General features: G+C 47.2%; 35 non-coding genes across 35 annotated transcripts; all 35 read right to left on the bottom strand.

Annotated features, from left to right (window-relative positions):
- Positions 1–162: 162 nt before the first annotated feature.
- TRNAL-CAA (transfer RNA leucine (anticodon CAA)) lies at positions 163–274 on the bottom strand. Its single transcript has 2 exons — positions 237–274; positions 163–208 (listed from the first exon to the last, which is right to left on the bottom strand). It is a non-coding gene; the product is annotated as a tRNA-Leu (tRNA).
- Positions 275–569: 295 nt separating this feature from the next.
- TRNAV-AAC (transfer RNA valine (anticodon AAC)) lies at positions 570–642 on the bottom strand. Its single transcript has one exon. It is a non-coding gene; the product is annotated as a tRNA-Val (tRNA).
- Positions 643–1,027: 385 nt separating this feature from the next.
- TRNAP-AGG (transfer RNA proline (anticodon AGG)) lies at positions 1,028–1,099 on the bottom strand. The gene has a single exon. It is a non-coding gene; the product is annotated as a tRNA-Pro (tRNA).
- Positions 1,100–1,533: 434 nt separating this feature from the next.
- On the bottom strand, positions 1,534–1,606 carry TRNAV-UAC (transfer RNA valine (anticodon UAC)). The gene has a single exon. It is a non-coding gene; the product is annotated as a tRNA-Val (tRNA).
- Positions 1,607–1,990: 384 nt separating this feature from the next.
- On the bottom strand, positions 1,991–2,062 carry TRNAP-CGG (transfer RNA proline (anticodon CGG)). Its single transcript has one exon. It is a non-coding gene; the product is annotated as a tRNA-Pro (tRNA).
- A 940-nt stretch (positions 2,063–3,002) lies between these two features.
- Positions 3,003–3,114, bottom strand: TRNAL-CAA (transfer RNA leucine (anticodon CAA)). The gene is made up of 2 exons: positions 3,077–3,114; positions 3,003–3,048 (listed from the first exon to the last, which is right to left on the bottom strand). It is a non-coding gene; the product is annotated as a tRNA-Leu (tRNA).
- Positions 3,115–3,409: 295 nt separating this feature from the next.
- Positions 3,410–3,482, bottom strand: TRNAV-AAC (transfer RNA valine (anticodon AAC)). Its single transcript has one exon. It is a non-coding gene; the product is annotated as a tRNA-Val (tRNA).
- Positions 3,483–3,867: 385 nt separating this feature from the next.
- TRNAP-AGG (transfer RNA proline (anticodon AGG)) lies at positions 3,868–3,939 on the bottom strand. Its single transcript has one exon. It is a non-coding gene; the product is annotated as a tRNA-Pro (tRNA).
- A 434-nt stretch (positions 3,940–4,373) lies between these two features.
- Positions 4,374–4,446, bottom strand: TRNAV-UAC (transfer RNA valine (anticodon UAC)). Its single transcript has one exon. It is a non-coding gene; the product is annotated as a tRNA-Val (tRNA).
- A 384-nt stretch (positions 4,447–4,830) lies between these two features.
- On the bottom strand, positions 4,831–4,902 carry TRNAP-CGG (transfer RNA proline (anticodon CGG)). Its single transcript has one exon. It is a non-coding gene; the product is annotated as a tRNA-Pro (tRNA).
- Positions 4,903–5,842: 940 nt separating this feature from the next.
- TRNAL-CAA (transfer RNA leucine (anticodon CAA)) lies at positions 5,843–5,954 on the bottom strand. Its single transcript has 2 exons — positions 5,917–5,954; positions 5,843–5,888 (listed from the first exon to the last, which is right to left on the bottom strand). It is a non-coding gene; the product is annotated as a tRNA-Leu (tRNA).
- A 296-nt stretch (positions 5,955–6,250) lies between these two features.
- On the bottom strand, positions 6,251–6,323 carry TRNAV-AAC (transfer RNA valine (anticodon AAC)). Its single transcript has one exon. It is a non-coding gene; the product is annotated as a tRNA-Val (tRNA).
- A 385-nt stretch (positions 6,324–6,708) lies between these two features.
- Positions 6,709–6,780, bottom strand: TRNAP-AGG (transfer RNA proline (anticodon AGG)). Its single transcript has one exon. It is a non-coding gene; the product is annotated as a tRNA-Pro (tRNA).
- Positions 6,781–7,214: 434 nt separating this feature from the next.
- On the bottom strand, positions 7,215–7,287 carry TRNAV-UAC (transfer RNA valine (anticodon UAC)). The gene has a single exon. It is a non-coding gene; the product is annotated as a tRNA-Val (tRNA).
- A 384-nt stretch (positions 7,288–7,671) lies between these two features.
- TRNAP-CGG (transfer RNA proline (anticodon CGG)) lies at positions 7,672–7,743 on the bottom strand. The gene has a single exon. It is a non-coding gene; the product is annotated as a tRNA-Pro (tRNA).
- Positions 7,744–8,673: 930 nt separating this feature from the next.
- Positions 8,674–8,785, bottom strand: TRNAL-CAA (transfer RNA leucine (anticodon CAA)). Its single transcript has 2 exons — positions 8,748–8,785; positions 8,674–8,719 (listed from the first exon to the last, which is right to left on the bottom strand). It is a non-coding gene; the product is annotated as a tRNA-Leu (tRNA).
- Positions 8,786–9,081: 296 nt separating this feature from the next.
- On the bottom strand, positions 9,082–9,154 carry TRNAV-AAC (transfer RNA valine (anticodon AAC)). The gene has a single exon. It is a non-coding gene; the product is annotated as a tRNA-Val (tRNA).
- Positions 9,155–9,540: 386 nt separating this feature from the next.
- Positions 9,541–9,612, bottom strand: TRNAP-AGG (transfer RNA proline (anticodon AGG)). Its single transcript has one exon. It is a non-coding gene; the product is annotated as a tRNA-Pro (tRNA).
- Positions 9,613–10,046: 434 nt separating this feature from the next.
- Positions 10,047–10,119, bottom strand: TRNAV-UAC (transfer RNA valine (anticodon UAC)). Its single transcript has one exon. It is a non-coding gene; the product is annotated as a tRNA-Val (tRNA).
- A 384-nt stretch (positions 10,120–10,503) lies between these two features.
- Positions 10,504–10,575, bottom strand: TRNAP-CGG (transfer RNA proline (anticodon CGG)). Its single transcript has one exon. It is a non-coding gene; the product is annotated as a tRNA-Pro (tRNA).
- Positions 10,576–11,504: 929 nt separating this feature from the next.
- Positions 11,505–11,616, bottom strand: TRNAL-CAA (transfer RNA leucine (anticodon CAA)). Its single transcript has 2 exons — positions 11,579–11,616; positions 11,505–11,550 (listed from the first exon to the last, which is right to left on the bottom strand). It is a non-coding gene; the product is annotated as a tRNA-Leu (tRNA).
- A 296-nt stretch (positions 11,617–11,912) lies between these two features.
- TRNAV-AAC (transfer RNA valine (anticodon AAC)) lies at positions 11,913–11,985 on the bottom strand. The gene has a single exon. It is a non-coding gene; the product is annotated as a tRNA-Val (tRNA).
- A 386-nt stretch (positions 11,986–12,371) lies between these two features.
- Positions 12,372–12,443, bottom strand: TRNAP-AGG (transfer RNA proline (anticodon AGG)). The gene has a single exon. It is a non-coding gene; the product is annotated as a tRNA-Pro (tRNA).
- Positions 12,444–12,877: 434 nt separating this feature from the next.
- TRNAV-UAC (transfer RNA valine (anticodon UAC)) lies at positions 12,878–12,950 on the bottom strand. Its single transcript has one exon. It is a non-coding gene; the product is annotated as a tRNA-Val (tRNA).
- Positions 12,951–13,334: 384 nt separating this feature from the next.
- TRNAP-CGG (transfer RNA proline (anticodon CGG)) lies at positions 13,335–13,406 on the bottom strand. The gene has a single exon. It is a non-coding gene; the product is annotated as a tRNA-Pro (tRNA).
- A 929-nt stretch (positions 13,407–14,335) lies between these two features.
- On the bottom strand, positions 14,336–14,447 carry TRNAL-CAA (transfer RNA leucine (anticodon CAA)). Its single transcript has 2 exons — positions 14,410–14,447; positions 14,336–14,381 (listed from the first exon to the last, which is right to left on the bottom strand). It is a non-coding gene; the product is annotated as a tRNA-Leu (tRNA).
- A 296-nt stretch (positions 14,448–14,743) lies between these two features.
- Positions 14,744–14,816, bottom strand: TRNAV-AAC (transfer RNA valine (anticodon AAC)). Its single transcript has one exon. It is a non-coding gene; the product is annotated as a tRNA-Val (tRNA).
- Positions 14,817–15,202: 386 nt separating this feature from the next.
- On the bottom strand, positions 15,203–15,274 carry TRNAP-AGG (transfer RNA proline (anticodon AGG)). The gene has a single exon. It is a non-coding gene; the product is annotated as a tRNA-Pro (tRNA).
- Positions 15,275–15,708: 434 nt separating this feature from the next.
- Positions 15,709–15,781, bottom strand: TRNAV-UAC (transfer RNA valine (anticodon UAC)). Its single transcript has one exon. It is a non-coding gene; the product is annotated as a tRNA-Val (tRNA).
- A 384-nt stretch (positions 15,782–16,165) lies between these two features.
- On the bottom strand, positions 16,166–16,237 carry TRNAP-CGG (transfer RNA proline (anticodon CGG)). The gene has a single exon. It is a non-coding gene; the product is annotated as a tRNA-Pro (tRNA).
- Positions 16,238–17,166: 929 nt separating this feature from the next.
- TRNAL-CAA (transfer RNA leucine (anticodon CAA)) lies at positions 17,167–17,278 on the bottom strand. The gene is made up of 2 exons: positions 17,241–17,278; positions 17,167–17,212 (listed from the first exon to the last, which is right to left on the bottom strand). It is a non-coding gene; the product is annotated as a tRNA-Leu (tRNA).
- A 754-nt stretch (positions 17,279–18,032) lies between these two features.
- TRNAP-AGG (transfer RNA proline (anticodon AGG)) lies at positions 18,033–18,104 on the bottom strand. Its single transcript has one exon. It is a non-coding gene; the product is annotated as a tRNA-Pro (tRNA).
- Positions 18,105–18,538: 434 nt separating this feature from the next.
- Positions 18,539–18,611, bottom strand: TRNAV-UAC (transfer RNA valine (anticodon UAC)). The gene has a single exon. It is a non-coding gene; the product is annotated as a tRNA-Val (tRNA).
- Positions 18,612–18,995: 384 nt separating this feature from the next.
- Positions 18,996–19,067, bottom strand: TRNAP-CGG (transfer RNA proline (anticodon CGG)). Its single transcript has one exon. It is a non-coding gene; the product is annotated as a tRNA-Pro (tRNA).
- Positions 19,068–19,996: 929 nt separating this feature from the next.
- TRNAL-CAA (transfer RNA leucine (anticodon CAA)) lies at positions 19,997–20,108 on the bottom strand. The gene is made up of 2 exons: positions 20,071–20,108; positions 19,997–20,042 (listed from the first exon to the last, which is right to left on the bottom strand). It is a non-coding gene; the product is annotated as a tRNA-Leu (tRNA).
- Positions 20,109–20,394: the final 286 nt, after the last annotated feature.

Here is a 20,394-nt window from a genome sequence, read left to right as displayed (position 1 = left end):
TGCCTGAGGTGTCATTTCCAGAAATCCATGGAATTGTGATTGAGGGCCCAGCCTGATTGTTGGTGGATTTCTCTTCACATGCTACAGGTTCCTGCAAAGATTGTGGTGTTTGCCGGGAACGCACTGCAAAAAACAGGAAGATTTACGGGTGTAAAAGGGACCTGTCAGAAGTGGGATTTGAACCCACGCCTCCATGAGGAGACCACAAGGCTCAGCTACACTGAAGATCAAGCTCTCTTGAGTCTGGCGCCTTAGACCACTCGGCCATTCTGACGGCTCATGAGGGGGGCTTAGGTCTAACTCTTCTATCTGCACCTGCCAATGTTTCCACTTACAACCTTCACAGCAATGTCACAGGTGTAAAGGCCCCAACAATACAACATAGCTTAAACAAAATAAAAATAGGCACAAGAACGACCCCCAGATGATGGATGCAGATAACTTTGTTTCGTCTTGCAAAGGTAAAGAAAGTTTCCCACGGCTCACTGTGTTCAAAGACCACCTCTTCTTAAACTTGCATTCAGATAATAAGGTTTTAGAGTGTGCACATAAAAGCAGCCAACGCTCAGTGTTTCTGCCCGGTCTCGAACCGGGGACCTTTCGCGTGTTAGGCGAACGTGATGACCACTACACTACAGAAACGACCTTGCTGCTTGCTACTGTTAAAGCAAAGTTCCTCTCAAGGCTTCACCCTACTTCTATTCTGCTGTATCAGCAGCGGCTCAGAATGTGCAGAACAAGTGTGAAAACCTCAGAGATATCATCCAACATGCTTGCAATTAGACGTATTCAAAATTTACTTGTGCAGGCATCGACAGACAAATATCTGATGCCTAAATGTCTGCGAGTACAGCTTGGGAAAGCATCACCTGGGACACACTGAGACTAAGCAGGTAGGCAGAAAAAGCACGGTGATCCATTTTTCTTCTGAGGTTAGGAATATGTTGCGCAACAATGCACCGAGTATTACTAGAAATAGTCAGGCATAGTGCATTTTTAGTACGATTTGTATGTTTAGCTCTAAAAAGGGCTCGTCCGGGATTTGAACCCGGGACCTCTCGCACCCTAAGCGAGAATCATACCCCTAGACCAACGAGCCACGCAAGAGTCACCTCTGACACGGCTCCAGGGGTTAGTGGCAGCTAGTCAGTGAATGCTTCACCCAAAGCAAGCAACTGCACATGTTGCTCTCTTCTGCAATATGATTGCTGTCTTTTCCATGGCCGTCATCAAACAAGAAATTAAAAAGCCTCTGTCCTTCAGACAGTTTGTTTTCTCTAAGTGTCTGCTTGTGGTGAGGACAAGAAAAGCATTTCTGCTCTCATTCCTTGCTTTCATGAAGTAGGCCCACCCTTCAGAGCAAAGGGCGAGCAAGCGAATGGCGCAAGCTATCGTCACTTCTCTTTTCGAGCTGTCACTGAGATCCCTGGAGCACACTACGTCAGGTTGGTGAGGGATAGACAGCCTCTATTATCTCAGCTTTCCTATAAAGTCAGCCAGTAAAGGCAAACACTGTTAAAAACAGCAAACCGCTGTTTCTGCCCGGTCTCGAACCAGGGACCTTTCGCGTGTAAGGCGAACGTGATAACCACTACACTACAGAAACAGACACTAACTCAGGAATCTTGTTGGCATGTATTGGGCTGGAATGCACAGACTAAGGGCCAATGTCCTTGAAGCTCAAAGTTGGGCTCTCCTTACCCGGTCTCTATTTCTTTGGAAGACAGGAATGAGGACCACTTTTATTCCAAGAGGCGATTTTGAAACCATGTCCTGAAATTACACTAGAAAAACACTATGCATGTAATGTTCCTACCATGCTGGTCTGGCCCAGAAAAGCAGTTGCAAAGAAGTCCTGCACTCCTTTATCCCGCCACAAGTGGAAAATAGCGTGCAGGGTAAGGAACTTTCTCGACATACACAGCGTCTTATAGCATTGAAAAGAAGAAATGCTCCTATATTACAAGCATCCTGAAAATGTCCACAGCATGGGCTCGTCCGGGATTTGAACCCGGGACCTCTCGCACCCGAAGCGAGAATCATACCCCTAGACCAACGAGCCTGAGTGGCCAGGAGACGTTTTGAACAATTTCTGAAGCGTCTTTCAGAAAAAAAGCAGGGCTATTTGGCTAGTCTCCCTCTAAGTGAGCCTCACAACGTCATGTTTTCTCTCAAGTTGTTGTTTTTTCACTCTAGCAAGAAAGGGGGCAGCCAATCTCCTATCAGCCAGTGAGCAGAAAAAAGGCACAGATGAGAACAGCAAGCACTTTCTGGCAATTGTTCTCCTCTGCAAGTCCTGGACCCTTGCCCCATAGACTTCCACACCAGAAGCAATGAAGGGCCCACCATTTCCTGCGCCTGAGAAAGAGGGGTTTGATATTTGGATTCAAACGCGCTCGCTCAGTGCTCGATCAGGCTCAATCAGGCGAGATTTATATGAGTGGCTCACAGGCCTGAAACACTCACCTGGGAGACCCAGAGTGGCTGACTTCTCAGTATAGCCATTGTTGGGCGAGTCACCTCCTTTCCTCCTGCCTCAATCTAGAATTGGCTGCAAATCATAAGAGAGAGTGCAATGCCCGTGTGCAGTGCCTACTCCCAGCTACCTCTCTGTCTTCCTTATGTAAATTAGAATTTGCAAGGGAGGACCAATGGCATTCTGCTCCTCCCACATAACCAGGAAGCCCTGTTGAACATGTCTGCCTGTGTTTTTGCAGGGACAGTGCCTTCTCTGCCCAAAAGGTGGCAGGAGAGCCTCACAACAAATGATGGGATCAACTGCTTAGTTAGAAACCCAGCATGGCAGTTACTGTGATGGAGTGCAAATTTAATGGAAGGTGTGCCTGAGGTGTCATTTCCAGAAATCCATGGAATTGTGATTGAGGGCCCAGCCTGATTGTTGGTGGATTTCTCTTCACATGCTACAGGTTCCTGCAAAGATTGTGGTGTTTGCCGGGAACGCACTGCAAAAAACAGGAAGATTTACGGGTGTAAAAGGGACCTGTCAGAAGTGGGATTTGAACCCACGCCTCCATGAGGAGACCACAAGGCTCAGCTACACTGAAGATCAAGCTCTCTTGAGTCTGGCGCCTTAGACCACTCGGCCATCCTGACGGCTCATGAGGGGGGCTTAGGTCTAACTCTTCTATCTGCACCTGCCAATGTTTCCACTTACAACCTTCACAGCAATGTCACAGGTGTAAAGGCCCCAACAATACAACATAGCTTAAACAAAATAAAAATAGGCACAAGAACGACCCCCAGATGATGGATGCAGATAACTTTGTTTCGTCTTGCAAAGGTAAAGAAAGTTTCCCACGGCTCACTGTGTTCAAAGACCACCTCTTCTTAAACTTGCATTCAGATAATAAGGTTTTAGAGTGTGCACATAAAAGCAGCCAACGCTCAGTGTTTCTGCCCGGTCTCGAACCGGGGACCTTTCGCGTGTTAGGCGAACGTGATGACCACTACACTACAGAAACGACCTTGCTGCTTGCTACTGTTAAAGCAAAGTTCCTCTCAAGGCTTCACCCTACTTCTATTCTGCTGTATCAGCAGCGGCTCAGAATGTGCAGAACAAGTGTGAAAACCTCAGAGATATCATCCAACATGCTTGCAATTAGACGTATTCAAAATTTACTTGTGCAGGCATCGACAGACAAATATCTGATGCCTAAATGTCTGCGAGTACAGCTTGGGAAAGCATCACCTGGGACACACTGAGACTAAGCAGGTAGGCAGAAAAAGCACGGTGATCCATTTTTCTTCTGAGGTTAGGAATATGTTGCGCAACAATGCACCGAGTATTACTAGAAATAGTCAGGCATAGTGCATTTTTAGTACGATTTGTATGTTTAGCTCTAAAAAGGGCTCGTCCGGGATTTGAACCCGGGACCTCTCGCACCCTAAGCGAGAATCATACCCCTAGACCAACGAGCCACGCAAGAGTCACCTCTGACACGGCTCCAGGGGTTAGTGGCAGCTAGTCAGTGAATGCTTCACCCAAAGCAAGCAACTGCACATGTTGCTCTCTTCTGCAATATGATTGCTGTCTTTTCCATGGCCGTCATCAAACAAGAAATTAAAAAGCCTCTGTCCTTCAGACAGTTTGTTTTCTCTAAGTGTCTGCTTGTGGTGAGGACAAGAAAAGCATTTCTGCTCTCATTCCTTGCTTTCATGAAGTAGGCCCACCCTTCAGAGCAAAGGGCGAGCAAGCGAATGGCGCAAGCTATCGTCACTTCTCTTTTCGAGCTGTCACTGAGATCCCTGGAGCACACTACGTCAGGTTGGTGAGGGATAGACAGCCTCTATTATCTCAGCTTTCCTATAAAGTCAGCCAGTAAAGGCAAACACTGTTAAAAACAGCAAACCGCTGTTTCTGCCCGGTCTCGAACCAGGGACCTTTCGTGTGTAAGGCGAACGTGATAACCACTACACTACAGAAACAGACACTAACTCAGGAATCTTGTTGGCATGTATTGGGCTGGAATGCACAGACTAAGGGCCAATGTCCTTGAAGCTCAAAGTTGGGCTCTCCTTACCCGGTCTCTATTTCTTTGGAAGACAGGAATGAGGACCACTTTTATTCCAAGAGGCGATTTTGAAACCATGTCCTGAAATTACACTAGAAAAACACTATGCATGTAATGTTCCTACCATGCTGGTCTGGCCCAGAAAAGCAGTTGCAAAGAAGTCCTGCACTCCTTTATCCCGCCACAAGTGGAAAATAGCGTGCAGGGTAAGGAACTTTCTCGACATACACAGCGTCTTATAGCATTGAAAAGAAGAAATGCTCCTATATTACAAGCATCCTGAAAATGTCCACAGCATGGGCTCGTCCGGGATTTGAACCCGGGACCTCTCGCACCCGAAGCGAGAATCATACCCCTAGACCAACGAGCCTGAGTGGCCAGGAGACGTTTTGAACAATTTCTGAAGCGTCTTTCAGAAAAAAAGCAGGGCTATTTGGCTAGTCTCCCTCTAAGTGAGCCTCACAACGTCATGTTTTCTCTCAAGTTGTTGTTTTTTCACTCTAGCAAGAAAGGGGGCAGCCAATCTCCTATCAGCCAGTGAGCAGAAAAAAGGCACAGATGAGAACAGCAAGCACTTTCTGGCAATTGTTCTCCTCTGCAAGTCCTGGACCCTTGCCCCATAGACTTCCACACCAGAAGCAATGAAGGGCCCACCATTTCCTGCGCCTGAGAAAGAGGGGTTTGATATTTGGATTCAAACGCGCTCGCTCAGCGCTCGATCAGGCTCGATCAGGCGAGATTTATATGAGTGGCTCACAGGCCTGAAACACTCACCTGGGAGACCCAGAGTGGCTGACTTCTCAGTATAGCCATTGTTGGGCGAGTCACCTCCTTTCCTCCTGCCTCAATCTAGAATTGGCTGCAAATCATAAGAGAGAGTGCAATGCCCGTGTGCAGTGCCTACTCCCAGCTACCTCTCTGTCTTCCTTATGTAAATTAGAATTTGCAAGGGGGGACCAATGGCATTCTGCTCCTCCCACATAACCAGGAAGCCCTGTTGAACATGTCTGCCTGTGTTTTTGCAGGGACAGTGCCTTCTCTGCCCAAAAGGTGGCAGGAGAGCCTCACAACAAATGATGGGATCAACTGCTCAGTTAGAAACCCAGCATGGCAGTTACTGTGATGGAGTGCAAATTTAATGGAAGGTGTGCCTGAGGTGTCATTTCCAGAAATCCATGGAATTGTGATTAAGGGCCCAGCCTGATTGTTGGTGGATTTCTCTTCACATGCTACAGGTTCCTGCAAAGATTGTGGTGTTTGCCGGGAACGCACTGCAAAAAACAGGAAGATTTACGGGTGTAAAAGGGACCTGTCAGAAGTGGGATTTGAACCCACGCCTCCATGAGGAGACCAGAAGGCTCAGCTACACTGAAGATCAAGCTCTCTTGAGTCTGGCGCCTTAGACCACTCGGCCATCCTGACGGCTCATGAGGGGGGGCTTAGGTCTAACTCTTCTATCTGCACCTGCCAATGTTTCCACTTACAACCTTCACAGCAATGTCACAGGTGTAAAGGCCCCAACAATACAACATAGCTTAAACAAAATAAAAATAGGCACAAGAACGACCCCCAGATGATGGATGCAGATAACTTTGTTTCGTCTTGCAAAGGTAAAGAAAGTTTCCCACGGCTCACTGTGTTCAAAGACCACCTCTTCTTAAACTTGCATTCAGATAATAAGGTTTTAGAGTGTGCACATAAAAGCAGCCAACGCTCAGTGTTTCTGCCCGGTCTCGAACCGGGGACCTTTCGCGTGTTAGGCGAACGTGATGACCACTACACTACAGAAACGACCTTGCTGCTTGCTACTGTTAAAGCAAAGTTCCTCTCAAGGCTTCACCCTACTTCTATTCTGCTGTATCAGCAGCGGCTCAGAATGTGCAGAACAAGTGTGAAAACCTCAGAGATATCATCCAACATGCTTGCAATTAGACGTATTCAAAATTTACTTGTGCAGGCATCGACAGACAAATATCTGATGCCTAAATGTCTGCGAGTACAGCTTGGGAAAGCATCACCTGGGACACACTGAGACTAAGCAGGTAGGCAGAAAAAGCACGGTGATCCATTTTTCTTCTGAGGTTAGGAATATGTTGCGCAACAATGCACCGAGTATTACTAGAAATAGTCAGGCATAGTGCATTTTTAGTACGATTTGTATGTTTAGCTCTAAAAAGGGCTCGTCCGGGATTTGAATCCGGGACCTCTCGCACCCTAAGCGAGAATCATACCCCTAGACCAACGAGCCACACAAGAGTCACCTCTGACACGGCTCCAGGTGTTAGTGGCAGCTAGTCAGTGAATGCTTCACCCAAAGCAAGCAACTGCACATGTTGCTCTCTTCTGCAATATGATTGCTGTCTTTTCCATGGCCGTCATCAAACAAGAAATTAAAAAGCCTCTGTCCTTCAGACAGTTTGTTTTCTCTAAGTGTCTGCTTGTGGTGAGGACAAGAAAAGCATTTCTGCTCTCATTCCTTGCTTTCATGAAGTAGGCCCACCCTTCAGAGCAAAGGGCGAGCAAGCGAATGGCGCAAGCTATCGTCACTTCTCTTTTCGAGCTGTCACTGAGATCCCTGGAGCACACTACGTCAGGTTGGTGAGGGGTAGACAGCCTCTATTATCTCAGCTTTCCTATAAAGTCAGCCAGTAAAGGCAAACACTGTTAAAAACAGCAAACCGCTGTTTCTGCCCGGTCTCGAACCAGGGACCTTTCGCGTGTAAGGCAAACGTGATAACCACTACACTACAGAAACAGACACTAACTCAGGAATCTTGTTGGCATGTATTGGGCTGTAATGCACAGACTAAGGGCCAATGTCCTTGAAGCTCAAAGTTGGGCTCTCCTTACCCGGTCTCTATTTCTTTGGAAGACAGGAATGAGGACCACTTTTATTCCAAGAGGCGATTTTGAAACCATATCCTGAAATTACACTAGAAAAACACTATGCATGTAATGTTCCTACCATGCTGGTCTGGCCCAGAAAAGCAGTTGCAAAGAAGTCCTGCACTCCTTTATCCCGCCACAAGTGGAAAATAGCGTGCAGGGTAAGGAACTTTCTCGACATACACAGCGTCTTATAGCATTGAAAAGAAGAAATGCTCCTATATTACAAGCATCCTGAAAATGTCCACAGCATGGGCTCGTCCGGGATTTGAACCCGGGACCTCTCGCACCCGAAGCGAGAATCATACCCCTAGACCAACGAGCCTGAGTGGCCAGGAGACATTTTGAACAATTTCTGAAGCGTCTTTCAGAAAAAATGCAGGGCTATTTGGCTAGTCTCCCTCTAAGTGAGCCTCACAACGTCATGTTTTCTCTCAAGTTGTTGTTTTTTCACTCTAGCAAGAAAGGGGGCAGCCAATCTCCTATCAGCCAGTGAGCAGAAAAAAGGCACAGATGAGAACAGCAAGCACTTTCTGGCAATTGTTCTCCTCTGCAAGTCCTGGACCCTTGCCCCATAGACTTCCACACCAGAAGCAATGAAGGGCCCACCATTTCCTGCGCCTGAGAAAGAGGGGTTTGATATTTGGATTCAAACGCGCTCGCTCAGCGCTCGATCAGGCGAGAATTATATGAGTGGCTCACAGGCCTGAAACACTCACCTGGGAGACCCAGAGTGGCTGACTTCTCAGTATAGCCATTGTTGGGCGAGTCACCTCCTTTCCTCCTGCCTCAATCTAGAATTGGCTGCAAATCATAAGAGAGAGTGCAATGCCCGTGTGCAGTGCCTACTCCCAGCTACCTCTCTGTCTTCCTTATGTAAATTAGAATTTGCAAGGGGGGACCAATGGCATTCTGCTCCTCCCACATAACCAGGAAGCCCTGTTGAACATGTCTGCCTGTGTTTTTGCAGGGACAGTGCCTTCTCTGCCCAAAAGGTGGCAGGAGAGCCTCACAACAAATGATGGGATCAACTGCTCAGTTAGAAACCCAGCATGGCAGTTACTGTGATGGAGTGCAAATTTAATGGAAGGTGTGCCTGAGGTGTCATTTCCAGAAATCCATGGAATTGTGATTAAGGGCCCAGCCTGATTGTTGGTGGATTTCTCTTCACATGCTACAGGTTCCTGCAAAGATTGTGGTGTTTGCCGGGAACGCACTGCAAAAAACAGGAAGATTTACGGGTGTAAAAGGGACCTGTCAGAAGTGGGATTTGAACCCACGCCTCCATGAGGAGACCAGAAGGCTCAGCTACACTGAAGATCAAGCTCTCTTGAGTCTGGCGCCTTAGACCACTCGGCCATCCTGACGGCTCATGAGGGGGGGCTTAGGTCTAACTCTTCTATCTGCACCTGCCAATGTTTCCACTTACAACCTTCACAGCAATGTCACAGGTGTAAAGACCCCAACAATACAACATAGCTTAAACAAAATAAAAATAGGCACAAGAACGACCCCCAGATGATGGATGCAGATAACTTTGTTTCGTCTTGCAAAGGTAAAGAAAGTTTCCCACGGCTCACTGTGTTCAAAGACCACCTCTTCTTAAACTTGCATTCAGATAATAAGGTTTTAGAGTGTGCACATAAAAGCAGCCAACGCTCAGTGTTTCTGCCCGGTCTCGAACCGGGGACCTTTCGTGTGTTAGGCGAACGTGATGACCACTACACTACAGAAACGACCTTGCTGCTTGCTACTGTTAAAGCAAAGTTCCTCTCAAGGCTTCACCCTACTTCTATTCTGCTGTATCAGCAGCGGCTCAGAATGTGCAGAACAAGTGTGAAAACCTCAGAGATATCATCCAACATGCTTGCAATTAGACGTATTCAAAATTTACTTGTGCAGGCATCGACAGACAAATATCTGATGCCTAAATGTCTGCGAGTACAGCTTGGGAAAGCATCACCTGGGACACACTGAGACTAAGCAGGTAGGCAGAAAAAGCACGGTGATCCATTTTTCTACTGAGGTTAGGAATATGTTAAGCAAAAAATCAACCGAGTATTACTAGAAATAGTCAGGCATAGTGCATTTTTAGTACGATTTGTATGTTTAGCTCTAAAAAGGGCTCGTCCAGGATTTGAACCCGGGACCTCTCGCACCCTAAGCGAGAATCATACCCCTAGACCAACGAGCCACGCAAGAGTCACCTCTGACATGGCTCCAGGGGTTAGTGGCAGCTAGTCGGTGAATGCTTCACCCAAAGCAAGCAACTGCACATGTTGCTCTCTTCTGCAATATGATTGCTGTCTTTTCCATGGCCGTCATCAAACAAGAAATTAAAAAGCCTCTGTCCTTCAGACAGTTTGTTTTCTCTAAGTGTCTGCTTGCGGTGAGGACAAGAAAAGCATTTCTGCTCTCATTCCTTGCTTTCATGAAGTAGGCCCACCCTTCAGAGCAAAGGGCGAGCAAGCGAATGGCGCAAGCTATCGTCACTTCTCTTTTCGAGCTGTCACTGAGATCCCTGGAGCACACTACGTCAGGTTGGTGAGGGATAGACAGCCTCTATTATCTCAGCTTTCCTATAAAGTCAGCCAGTAAAGGCAAACACTGTTAAAAACAGCAAACCGCTGTTTCTGCCCGGTCTCGAACCAGGGACCTTTCGCGTGTAAGGCGAACGTGATAACCACTACACTACAGAAACAGACACTAACTCAGGAATCTTGTTGGCATGTATTGGGCTGGAATGCACAGACTAAGGGCCAATGTCCTTGAAGCTCAAAGTTGGGCTCTCCTTACCCGGTCTCTATTTCTTTGGAAGACAGGAATGAGGACCACTTTTATTCCAAGAGGCGATTTTGAAACCATATCCTGAAATTACACTAGAAAAACACTATGCATGTAATGTTCCTACCATGCTGGTCTGGCCCAGAAAAGCAGTTGCAAAGAAGTCCTGCACTCCTTTATCCCGCCACAAGTGGAAAATAGCGTGCAGGGTAAGGAACTTTCTCGACATACACAGCGTCTTATAGCATTGAAAAGAAGAAATGCTCCTATATTACAAGCATCCTGAAAATGTCCACAGCATGGGCTCGTCCGGGATTTGAACCCGGGACCTCTCGCACCCGAAGCGAGAATCATACCCCTAGACCAACGAGCCTGAGTGGCCAGGAGACATTTTGAACAATTTCTGAAGCGTCTTTCAGAAAAAAAGCAGGGCTATTTGGCTAGTCTCCCTCTAAGTGAGCCTCACAACGTCATGTTTTCTCTCAAGTTGTTGTTTTTTCACTCTAGCAAGAAAGGGGGCAGCCAATCTCCTATCAGCCAGTGAGCAGAAAAAAGGCACAGATGAGAACAGCAAGCACTTTCTGGCAATTGTTCTCCTCTGCAAGTCCTGGACCCTTGCCCCATAGACTTCCACACCAGAAGCAATGAAGGGCCCACCATTTCCTGCGCCTGAGAAAGAGGGGTTTGATATTTGGATTCAAACGCGCTCGATCAGGCTCAATCAGGCGAGATTTATATGAGTGGCTCACAGGCCTGAAACACTCACCTGGGAGACCCAGAGTGGCTGACTTCTCAGTATAGCCATTGTTGGGCGAGTCACCTCCTTTCCTCCTGCCTCAATCTAGAATTGGCTGCAAATCATAAGAGAGAGTGCAATGCCCGTGTGCAGTGCCTACTCCCAGCTACCTCTCTGTCTTCCTTATGTAAATTAGAATTTGCAAGGGGGGACCAATGGCATTCTGCTCCTCCCACATAACCAGGAAGCCCTGTTGAACATGTCTGCCTGTGTTTTTGCAGGGACAGTGCCTTCTCTGCCCAAAAGGTGGCAGGAGAGCCTCACAACAAATGATGGGATCAACTGCTCAGTTAGAAACCCAGCATGGCAGTTACTGTGATGGAGTGCAAATTTAATGGAAGGTGTGCCTGAGGTGTCATTTCCAGAAATCCATGGAATTGTGATTAAGGGCCCAGCCTGATTGTTGGTGGATTTCTCTTCACATGCTACAGGTTCCTGCAAAGATTGTGGTGTTTGCCGGGAACGCACTGCAAAAAACAGGAAGATTTACGGGTGTAAAAGGGACCTGTCAGAAGTGGGATTTGAACCCACGCCTCCATGAGGAGACCAGAAGGCTCAGCTACACTGAAGATCAAGCTCTCTTGAGTCTGGCGCCTTAGACCACTCGGCCATCCTGACGGCTCATGAGGGGGGGCTTAGGTCTAACTCTTCTATCTGCACCTGCCAATGTTTCCACTTACAACCTTCACAGCAATGTCACAGGTGTAAAGGCCCCAACAATACAACATAGCTTAAACAAAATAAAAATAGGCACAAGAACGACCCCCAGATGATGGATGCAGATAACTTTGTTTCGTCTTGCAAAGGTAAAGAAAGTTTCCCACGGCTCACTGTGTTCAAAGACCACCTCTTCTTAAACTTGCATTCAGATAATAAGGTTTTAGAGTGTGCACATAAAAGCAGCCAACGCTCAGTGTTTCTGCCCGGTCTCGAACCGGGGACCTTTCGTGTGTTAGGCGAACGTGATGACCACTACACTACAGAAACGACCTTGCTGCTTGCTACTGTTAAAGCAAAGTTCCTCTCAAGGCTTCACCCTACTTCTATTCTGCTGTATCAGCAGCGGCTCAGAATGTGCAGAACAAGTGTGAAAACCTCAGAGATATCATCCAACATGCTTGCAATTAGACGTATTCAAAATTTACTTGTGCAGGCATCGACAGACAAATATCTGATGCCTAAATGTCTGCGAGTACAGCTTGGGAAAGCATCACCTGGGACACACTGAGACTAAGCAGGTAGGCAGAAAAAGCACGGTGATCCATTTTTCTACTGAGGTTAGGAATATGTTAAGCAAAAAATCAACCGAGTATTACTAGAAATAGTCAGGCATAGTGCATTTTTAGTACGATTTGTATGTTTAGCTCTAAAAAGGGCTCGTCCAGGATTTGAACCCGGGACCTCTCGCACCCTAAGCGAGAATCATACCCCTAGACCAACGAGCCACGCAAGAGTCACCTCTGACATGGCTCCAGGGGTTAGTGGCAGCTAGTCGGTGAATGCTTCACCCAAAGCAAGCAACTGCACATGTTGCTCTCTTCTGCAATATGATTGCTGTCTTTTCCATGGCCGTCATCAAACAAGAAATTAAAAAGCCTCTGTCCTTCAGACAGTTTGTTTTCTCTAAGTGTCTGCTTGCGGTGAGGACAAGAAAAGCATTTCTGCTCTCATTCCTTGCTTTCATGAAGTAGGCCCACCCTTCAGAGCAAAGGGCGAGCAAGCGAATGGCGCAAGCTATCGTCACTTCTCTTTTCGAGCTGTCACTGAGATCCCTGGAGCACACTACGTCAGGTTGGTGAGGGATAGACAGCCTCTATTATCTCAGCTTTCCTATAAAGTCAGCCAGTAAAGGCAAACACTGTTAAAAACAGCAAACCACTGTTTCTGCCCGGTCTCGAACCAGGGACCTTTCGCGTGTAAGGCGAACGTGATAACCACTACACTACAGAAACAGACACTAACTCAGGAATCTTGTTGGCATGTATTGGGCTGGAATGCACAGACTAAGGGCCAATGTCCTTGAAGCTCAAAGTTGGGCTCTCCTTACCCGGTCTCTATTTCTTTGGAAGACAGGAATGAGGACCACTTTTATTCCAAGAGGCGATTTTGAAACCATATCCTGAAATTACACTAGAAAAACACTATGCATGTAATGTTCCTACCATGCTGGTCTGGCCCAGAAAAGCAGTTGCAAAGAAGTCCTGCACTCCTTTATCCCGCCACAAGTGGAAAATAGCGTGCAGGGTAAGGAACTTTCTCGACATACACAGCGTCTTATAGCATTGAAAAGAAGAAATGCTCCTATATTACAAGCATCCTGAAAATGTCCACAGCATGGGCTCGTCCGGGATTTGAACCCGGGACCTCTCGCACCCGAAGCGAGAATCATACCCCTAGACCAACGAGCCTGAGTGGCCAGGAGACATTTTGAACAATTTCTGAAGCGTCTTTCAGAAAAAAAGCAGGGCTATTTGGCTAGTCTCCCTCTAAGTGAGCCTCACAACGTCATGTTTTCTCTCAAGTTGTTGTTTTTTCACTCTAGCAAGAAAGGGGGCAGCCAATCTCCTATCAGCCAGTGAGCAGAAAAAAGGCACAGATGAGAACAGCAAGCACTTTCTGGCAATTGTTCTCCTCTGCAAGTCCTGGACCCTTGCCCCATAGACTTCCACACCAGAAGCAATGAAGGGCCCACCATTTCCTGCGCCTGAGAAAGAGGGGTTTGATATTTGGATTCAAACGCGCTCGATCAGGCTCAATCAGGCGAGATTTATATGAGTGGCTCACAGGCCTGAAACACTCACCTGGGAGACCCAGAGTGGCTGACTTCTCAGTATAGCCATTGTTGGGCGAGTCACCTCCTTTCCTCCTGCCTCAATCTAGAATTGGCTGCAAATCATAAGAGAGAGTGCAATGCCCGTGTGCAGTGCCTACTCCCAGCTACCTCTCTGTCTTCCTTATGTAAATTAGAATTTGCAAGGGGGGACCAATGGCATTCTGCTCCTCCCACATAACCAGGAAGCCCTGTTGAACATGTCTGCCTGTGTTTTTGCAGGGACAGTGCCTTCTCTGCCCAAAAGGTGGCAGGAGAGCCTCACAACAAATGATGGGATCAACTGCTCAGTTAGAAACCCAGCATGGCAGTTACTGTGATGGAGTGCAAATTTAATGGAAGGTGTGCCTGAGGTGTCATTTCCAGAAATCCATGGAATTGTGATTAAGGGCCCAGCCTGATTGTTGGTGGATTTCTCTTCACATGCTACAGGTTCCTGCAAAGATTGTGGTGTTTGCCGGGAACGCACTGCAAAAAACAGGAAGATTTACGGGTGTAAAAGGGACCTGTCAGAAGTGGGATTTGAACCCACGCCTCCATGAGGAGACCAGAAGGCTCAGCTACACTGAAGATCAAGCTCTCTTGAGTCTGGCGCCTTAGACCACGCGGCCATCCTGACGGCTCATGAGGGGGGGCTTAGGTCTAACTCTTCTATCTGCACCTGCCAATGTTTCCACTTACAACCTTCACAGCAATGTCACAGGTGTAAAGGCCCCAACAATACAACATAGCTTAAACAAAATAAAAATAGGCACAAGAACGACCCCCAGATGATGGATGCAGATAACTTTGTTTCGTCTTGCAAAGGTAAAGAAAGTTTCCCACGGCTCACTGTGTTCAAAGACCACCTCTTCTTAAACTTGCATTCAGATAATAAGGTTTTAGAGTGTGCACATAAAAGCAGCCAACGCTCAGTGTTTCTGCCCGGTCTCGAACCGGGGACCTTTCGCGTGTTAGGCGAACGTGATGACCACTACACTACAGAAACGACCTTGCTGCTTGCTACTGTTAAAGCAAAGTTCCTCTCAAGGCTTCACCCTACTTCTATTCTGCTGTATCAGCAGCGGCTCAGAATGTGCAGAACAAGTGTGAAAACCTCAGAGATATCATCCAACATGCTTGCAATTAGACGTATTCAAAATTTACTTGTGCAGGCATCGACAGACAAATATCTGATGCCTAAATGTCTGCGAGTACAGCTTGGGAAAGCATCACCTGGGACACACTGAGACTAAGCAGGTAGGCAGAAAAAGCACGGTGATCCATTTTTCTACTGAGGTTAGGAATATGTTAAGCAAAAAATCAACCGAGTATTACTAGAAATAGTCAGGCATAGTGCATTTTTAGTACGATTTGTATGTTTAGCTCTAAAAAGGGCTCGTCCAGGATTTGAACCCGGGACCTCTCGCACCCTAAGCGAGAATCATACCCCTAGACCAACGAGCCACGCAAGAGTCACCTCTGACATGGCTCCAGGGGTTAGTGGCAGCTAGTCGGTGAATGCTTCACCCAAAGCAAGCAACTGCACATGTTGCTCTCTTCTGCAATATGATTGCTGTCTTTTCCATGGCCGTCATCAAACAAGAAATTAAAAAGCCTCTGTCCTTCAGACAGTTTGTTTTCTCTAAGTGTCTGCTTGCGGTGAGGACAAGAAAAGCATTTCTGCTCTCATTCCTTGCTTTCATGAAGTAGGCCCACCCTTCAGAGCAAAGGGCGAGCAAGCGAATGGCGCAAGCTATCGTCACTTCTCTTTTCGAGCTGTCACTGAGATCCCTGGAGCACACTACGTCAGGTTGGTGAGGGATAGACAGCCTCTATTATCTCAGCTTTCCTATAAAGTCAGCCAGTAAAGGCAAACACTGTTAAAAACAGCAAACCGCTGTTTCTGCCCGGTCTCGAACCAGGGACCTTTCGCGTGTAAGGCGAACGTGATAACCACTACACTACAGAAACAGACACTAACTCAGGAATCTTGTTGGCATGTATTGGGCTGGAATGCACAGACTAAGGGCCAATGTCCTTGAAGCTCAAAGTTGGGCTCTCCTTACCCGGTCTCTATTTCTTTGGAAGACAGGAATGAGGACCACTTTTATTCCAAGAGGCGATTTTGAAACCATATCCTGAAATTACACTAGAAAAACACTATGCATGTAATGTTCCTACCATGCTGGTCTGGCCCAGAAAAGCAGTTGCAAAGAAGTCCTGCACTCCTTTATCCCGCCACAAGTGGAAAATAGCGTGCAGGGTAAGGAACTTTCTCGACATACACAGCGTCTTATAGCATTGAAAAGAAGAAATGCTCCTATATTACAAGCATCCTGAAAATGTCCACAGCATGGGCTCGTCCGGGATTTGAACCCGGGACCTCTCGCACCCGAAGCGAGAATCATACCCCTAGACCAACGAGCCTGAGTGGCCAGGAGACATTTTGAACAATTTCTGAAGCGTCTTTCAGAAAAAAAGCAGGGCTATTTGGCTAGTCTCCCTCTAAGTGAGCCTCACAACGTCATGTTTTCTCTCAAGTTGTTGTTTTTTCACTCTAGCAAGAAAGGGGGCAGCCAATCTCCTATCAGCCAGTGAGCAGAAAAAAGGCACAGATGAGAACAGCAAGCACTTTCTGGCAATTGTTCTCCTCTGCAAGTCCTGGACCCTTGCCCCATAGACTTCCACACCAGAAGCAATGAAGGGCCCACCATTTCCTGCGCCTGAGAAAGAGGGGTTTGATATTTGGATTCAAACGCGCTCGATCAGGCTCAATCAGGCGAGATTTATATGAGTGGCTCACAGGCCTGAAACACTCACCTGGGAGACCCAGAGTGGCTGACTTCTCAGTATAGCCATTGTTGGGCGAGTCACCTCCTTTCCTCCTGCCTCAATCTAGAATTGGCTGCAAATCATAAGAGAGAGTGCAATGCCCGTGTGCAGTGCCTACTCCCAGCTACCTCTCTGTCTTCCTTATGTAAATTAGAATTTGCAAGGGGGGACCAATGGCATTCTGCTCCTCCCACATAACCAGGAAGCCCTGTTGAACATGTCTGCCTGTGTTTTTGCAGGGACAGTGCCTTCTCTGCCCAAAAGGTGGCAGGAGAGCCTCACAACAAATGATGGGATCAACTGCTTAGTTAGAAACCCAGCATGGCAGTTACTGTGATGGAGTGCAAATTTAATGGAAGGTGTGCCTGAGGTGTCATTTCCAGAAATCCATGGAATTGTGATTGAGGGCCCAGCCTGATTGTTGGTGGATTTCTCTTCACATGCTACAGGTTCCTGCAAAGATTGTGGTGTTTGCCGGGAACGCACTGCAAAAAACAGGAAGATTTACGGGTGTAAAAGGGACCTGTCAGAAGTGGGATTTGAACCCACGCCTCCATGAGGAGACCAGAAGGCTCAGCTACACTGAAGATCAAGCTCTCTTGAGTCTGGCGACTTAGACCACTCGGCCATCCTGACGGCTCCTGAGGCAGGGCTTAGGTCTAACTCTTCTATCTGCACCTGCCAATGTTTCCACTTACAACCTTCACAGCAATGTCACAGGTGTAAAGGCCCCAACAATACAACATAGCTTAAACAAAATAAAAATAGGCACAAGAACGACCCCCAGATGATGGATGCAGATAACTTTGTTTCGTCTTGCAAAGGTAAAGAAAGTTTCCCACGGCTCACTGTGTTCAAAGACCACCTCTTCTTAAACTTGCATTCAGATAATAAGGTTTTAGAGTGTGCACATAAAAGCAGCCAAAGCTCAATGTTTCTGCCCGGTCTCGAACCGGGGACCTTTCGCGTGTAGGCGAACGTGATGACCACTACACTACAGAAACGACCTTGCTGCTTGCTACTGTTAAAGCAAAGTTCCTCTCAAGGCTTCACCCTACTTCTATTCTGCTGTATCAGCAGCGGCTCAGAATGTGCAGAACAAGTGTGAAAACCTCAGAGATATCATCCAACATGCTTGCAATTAGACGTATTCAAAATTTACTTGTGCAGGCATCGACAGACAAATATCTGATGCCTAAATGTCTGCGAGTACAGCTTGGGAAAGCATCACCTGGGACACACTGAGACTAAGCAGGTAGGCAGAAAAAGCACGGTGATCCATTTTTCTACTGAGGTTAGGAATATGTTAAGCAAAAAATCAACCGAGTATTACTAGAAATAGTCAGGCATAGTGCATTTTTAGTACGATTTGTATGTTTAGCTCTAAAAAGGGCTCGTCCGGGATTTGAACCCGGGACCTCTCGCACCCTAAGCGAGAATCATACCCCTAGACCAACGAGCCACGCAAGAGTCACCTCTGACATGGCTCCAGGGGTTAGTGGCAGCTAGTCGGTGAATGCTTCACCCAAAGCAAGCAACTGCACATGTTGCTCTCTTCTGCAATATGATTGCTGTCTTTTCCATGGCCGTCATCAAACAAGAAATTAAAAAGCCTCTGTCCTTCAGACAGTTTGTTTTCTCTAAGTGTCTGCTTGCGGTGAGGACAAGAAAAGCATTTCTGCTCTCATTCCTTGCTTTCATGAAGTAGGCCCACCCTTCAGAGCAAAGGGCGAGCAAGCGAATGGCGCAAGCTATCGTCACTTCTCTTTTCGAGCTGTCACTGAGATCCCTGGAGCACACTACGTCAGGTTGGTGAGGGATAGACAGCCTCTATTATCTCAGCTTTCCTATAAAGTCAGCCAGTAAAGGCAAACACTGTTAAAAACAGCAAACCGCTGTTTCTGCCCGGTCTCGAACCAGGGACCTTTCGCGTGTAAGGCGAACGTGATAACCACTACACTACAGAAACAGACACTAACTCAGGAATCTTGTTGGCATGTATTGGGCTGGAATGCACAGACTAAGGGCCAATGTCCTTGAAGCTCAAAGTTGGGCTCTCCTTACCCGGTCTCTATTTCTTTGGAAGACAGGAATGAGGACCACTTTTATTCCAAGAGGCGATTTTGAAACCATATCCTGAAATTACACTAGAAAAACACTATGCATGTAATGTTCCTACCATGCTGGTCTGGCCCAGAAAAGCAGTTGCAAAGAAGTCCTGCACTCCTTTATCCCGCCACAAGTGGAAAATAGCGTGCAGGGTAAGGAACTTTCTCGACATACACAGCGTCTTATAGCATTGAAAAGAAGAAATGCTCCTATATTACAAGCATCCTGAAAATGTCCACAGCATGGGCTCGTCCGGGATTTGAACCCGGGACCTCTCGCACCCGAAGCGAGAATCATACCCCTAGACCAACGAGCCTGAGTGGCCAGGAGACATTTTGAACAATTTCTGAAGCGTCTTTCAGAAAAAAAGCAGGGCTATTTGGCTAGTCTCCCTCTAAGTGAGCCTCACAACGTCATGTTTTCTCTCAAGTTGTTGTTTTTTCACTCTAGCAAGAAAGGGGGCAGCCAATCTCCTATCAGCCAGTGAGCAGAAAAAAGGCACAGATGAGAACAGCAAGCACTTTCTGGCAATTGTTCTCCTCTGCAAGTCCTGGACCCTTGCCCCATAGACTTCCACACCAGAAGCAATGAAGGGCCCACCATTTCCTGCGCCTGAGAAAGAGGGGTTTGATATTTGGATTCAAACGCGCTCGATCAGGCTCAATCAGGCGAGATTTATATGAGTGGCTCACAGGCCTGAAACACTCACCTGGGAGACCCAGAGTGGCTGACTTCTCAGTATAGCCATTGTTGGGCGAGTCACCTCCTTTCCTCCTGCCTCAATCTAGAATTGGCTGCAAATCATAAGAGAGAGTGCAATGCCCGTGTGCAGTGCCTACTCCCAGCTACCTCTCTGTCTTCCTTATGTAAATTAGAATTTGCAAGGGGGGACCAATGGCATTCTGCTCCTCCCACATAACCAGGAAGCCCTGTTGAACATGTCTGCCTGTGTTTTTGCAGGGACAGTGCCTTCTCTGCCCAAAAGGTGGCAGGAGAGCCTCACAACAAATGATGGGATCAACTGCTCAGTTAGAAACCCAGCATGGCAGTTACTGTGATGGAGTGCAAATTTAATGGAAGGTGTGCCTGAGGTGTCATTTCCAGAAATCCATGGAATTGTGATTAAGGGCCCAGCCTGATTGTTGGTGGATTTCTCTTCACATGCTACAGGTTCCTGCAAAGATTGTGGTGTTTGCCGGGAACGCACTGCAAAAAACAGGAAGATTTACGGGTGTAAAAGGGACCTGTCAGAAGTGGGATTTGAACCCACGCCTCCATGAGGAGACCAGAAGGCTCAGCTACACTGAAGATCAAGCTCTCTTGAGTCTGGCGCCTTAGACCACTCGGCCATCCTGACGGCTCATGAGGGGGGGCTTAGGTCTAACTCTTCTATCTGCACCTGCCAATGTTTCCACTTACAACCTTCACAGCAATGTCACAGGTGTAAAGGCCCCAACAATACAACATAGCTTAAACAAAATAAAAATAGGCACAAGAACGACCCCCAGATGATGGATGCAGATAACTTTGTTTCGTCTTGCAAAGGTAAAGAAAGTTTCCCACGGCTCACTGTGTTCAAAGACCACCTCTTCTTAACCCTATTAGTGCCCATTGAAAATCCTTCAGTGCCAAGCCATTTAATG

The sequence above is a fragment of the Lissotriton helveticus genome, chromosome 10 (assembly GCF_964261635.1).
Source record: "Lissotriton helveticus chromosome 10, aLisHel1.1, whole genome shotgun sequence".
NCBI classification, from domain to species: Eukaryota; Metazoa; Chordata; class Amphibia; order Caudata; family Salamandridae; genus Lissotriton; species Lissotriton helveticus.
The sequence above is the reverse complement of the archived record's forward strand: the minus strand, read 5'-3'. Positions and strand labels throughout refer to the sequence as shown.